The sequence below is a fragment of the Sinocyclocheilus rhinocerous genome, unplaced genomic scaffold (assembly GCF_001515625.1).
Source record: "Sinocyclocheilus rhinocerous isolate Xijiao unplaced genomic scaffold, SAMN03320098_v1.1 scaffold5947, whole genome shotgun sequence".
NCBI classification, from domain to species: domain Eukaryota; kingdom Metazoa; phylum Chordata; class Actinopteri; order Cypriniformes; family Cyprinidae; genus Sinocyclocheilus; species Sinocyclocheilus rhinocerous.
This window is the reverse complement of record NW_015634193.1, coordinates 44,918-48,637: the sequence shown is the minus strand read 5'-3', so window position 1 is coordinate 48,637 and position 3,720 is coordinate 44,918.

Genomic DNA, 3,720 nt, shown 5'->3' with positions numbered 1-3,720 from the left:
CTTGCTGGTGACAAAGTGATTTGTGAGAGCTTTACATTGCAATAACTTCTCTCTCCCACTCAAGTTCACTCACTCGCCCTCCTTTCAGGTTGCCGTTGCTTCACTAGAGCCGAAAGCTCTCCGCCCAGGAAATGAGGCTAACAGACTCTCTGAAATCTGTTGCTCACACAGCACTTCTCTTATACTGGCCAGGAAGCCCTTAGCAGCTTCTGGAAGACACACACACACACATACAGTGAAAGGACAGACAGGTAAATAACATGGGCATGACACTAACGTCTGGCCAAACTAACCACACACCTTCTGTCAAACGTGCCAAGGTAAGATGATGAGAGACACACTGGAATGCTCTCTATTGCATAAACACACTCCCAAACCGAACCTGACGAGCTGCACAACAGAGCACTGTTATCAAGGCCACATTAATGTCATGCGGTGAGCTGATGTCCACTCTGCTGTTTATTTTCTGGCGTCTGTATTAAACGTTTTGAAGCAGCTAAATAGATGTGAAACTGAAATGTTAGACACATGTGATCCAAATACACATTTGGCTGGATCGAGCAGGCATTGGGAGTTTTTTAAATAACAATGCCATCTCTGTACCGAAAGAGCTAAACAGAATTATATTTAAATTATCAGTCTGCACAAGACACTATAGCAACCAGTTATTTGCATGTTCTCAGATAATCTCACTGCCCTAGGAAAATACACTGAGTCAAAGGGAATCTACGGTGTAGTATACTGTGCTGGAAAATAATTCCATCATGGATTTTCATAAAGCAATAAACATTATGCAAAGCACTGTTCTGGCCCCCTCTTGTGGACCAAATGAGAGCAGTGAAATTGTCTGCTGGTTTGAAGTCTTAAAGGGGTCATATGATGCTTTTTTAGAGATCATTATTTTGTGTATTTGGTGTAACAGAATATGTTGACATGCTGGCAGAGTCTTAACTTTGATAAAGAATATCTCTTTGGTTTTGAGACTTTAGTCTTTGCAACTTCAGGGATCTTATCTATGCACAATCAGCTTGTAACACTCCAAAGAGAAAGGAAAACTTGAAATCGCATCATATGACCCCTTTAACAATAAATTCTTGCAATACCAAGTACCTGTTATTTAACAACTGCTATTTTATTGATATTTAACATCACCATTTTCAGGCATGCATAGAGACAGTCTTTAAGATGAAGTGTTTTAACCTCTTTAGAAACTATTAGATTTACTGCTAAATATTTTCTACGTTTTCTTGACATATAGGTCTGCATCTTCTTTTCAGAAATTCAGAATTAAAAAAAAGAAAAAAACAGAAGCATCTTCTGTTTTCTAAACAATACATCCGTCGCTATAGCTATATATGGATGTAATACGTTAATCTTCCCTGAGGTTACTGTGGGACAGGGTCGCATTCAGTCCAGCACCATTTGTGTGTGTTTGTACAGCCAAACAACCAGGCTCTGAACCTGAGAGAGTGCTTGCACCAGCACACACTTCTACAGCCCACAAACTCAAACTGCAGTGTGAATCTGAAGACATGCAGTCTCAGAACCTGTGTGCGATTATTTTCATACTCACCAAAGTGTCAAAGCTAGGGCTTACTGGAAATTTCTTCAACTCTGCTAGACCTAGATTTTTAACCTATGATTAACTATTTAGTGATTATAAAAATTATATATTTAGTAAGTAACTAAACAACACAAATCAGAGATTTAATTCTCTATAAGTACCATTTGATTCTTAGTAAGAATTCACTTGTAGAGCTATCTACTGAAATTAAATTGTTAGTAAAAAGGGATAGTTCACTCAAAAATGAAAATTCTATCATTAATTACTCACCCTCGTTGTTCCAAACCAGTAAGACCTTGCCTTCATCTTTGGAACACAAATGACGATATTTTTTGATCAAATCTGGGAGCTTTCTGACCCTCCATAGACAGCGAGGGAACTACCACGTTCAAGGTCCAGAAAGGTAGTAGGGACATGTTAAAATAGCCCATGTAACATCAGTGGTTCAACCGTAATGTTATGAAACTATGAGAATACTTTTTGTGCACAAAGAAAACAAAAATAACCACTTAATTCAACAGTTCTTCCCTTCTGTGTCAGTCTCCGCTCTGCATTCAGGAAAGTACCATGACGCATGCGTGTGCTGCTGCTGATGAAAGAGACTAGAACCCGGATGCGCTGCGCCTTGTTTGCAATCAGAGGAATGCACAGGCATGCTTTGTGGTACTCTCCTGGACATTTGTTTACTATTGTGTAATATTATATTATATATTATACATAAATATAATTATAAAGACAATCACACTTTATATTAGGTGAAATAATATGTACTAACATTACAGTAAATATACATAAGACTATGGATTTACTATGCAAATATGCTGTTCTGGAAAATTCCCACATTTTGAGGTATAGCTAGGTTTAGGAGCAAGGGCATGGTTAGGGTTAGAATTATCGGTAAATTTTTTAATGATAAAAAATAATAATAATTGTGTACCGCTTACTATATTAGACCAAAGCAAGCTTCTTACATGAAATTTTCCGTGAACTAGCACCCCCTGGCGGCCCACTGGGGTTAAAACTTGAACCCTCTTTGGAAAACTCCAATATAGAGGGGCCAATAAATAATTGTAATGTAACATTATATATAATAGAGCCCCAGTGCACAGCCAGCGCACACAGATATGAGCCTCACAGTGACAGAGGTGAAAGGGCTGTGTCACAATGCTCAGCGATCACTTACACCAGCTAGAGCTCAGATCCTGCGCTGCTGCGCGACGAAGATCCGCTCGAGTGCTGCCAAATCTTCTCCTTTATTTCTTCTCGGCGTCTGCGCGTAACTACGCTTCTAAAAGAACTCGCTGGAGTGAATAAATTGACGAATATCCAGTGTGACGTCTCCATATGCCGTTCTACCGGAGCGACGGCTTATGGTTACTAGGATGCAGCTTTCTGGAAGACAATGCCTCAGGAAAGTGCAGGCACTCAACTAAAACAACTGCGTGTTTGGAGCTCATGAGGAATATTTGCGACTGTAATAAACAGTGAAATAATGTTCACAGCCAAAGAGGAAGTACTGTTATTCTGTAACATAGAGGAGATGAGAAAAGTTTTGGAATTGTAATTGACACGAGTCGTGCTTCAGGTAAGGTGACCAGGCAACTTATTGCGCTTCTAATTCACATTCACATTTTAGCTTTTGAATTAGACATTTTTTCTTTCTTGGTATCATGGTAACCCTTACCAAAAAGTAGTATACTTCAAGTTTATTTTAGTAAGTATACTTAAGTAAAGTTCAAGTATATTTTTAAGTATACTTTATGTAGTAAGTATACAAACACCAGTGTACTAGTAGTATACTTGTAAGTGTACTATTTCAATACTCCTTGGGACTAAATTGGCCCACTTTCTAAGTATACTTTTAAGTATACTTTAAGTATAACAGTAGTAAACTTTGACAGTAGTAAACTAGTTTACATCAAAATTTTTAGCTTGTACTGCAACTACCGTATTGGCCCGAATATAAGACGACGACTCCTTTTTCCAGATGTACCTTTTGGAAAAAGGTTTTTTAAAAACCAAATCTTGTTTTTTCTCAGTAAAACACATTTTGTTTTAAATTTTTGTTTTGAAAGTATGGTAAAAACTGGTAAAATGTACTAACAATCACATTTAAAAAATATACACTTTTTGATATACCATAAAAATAAAAAAAA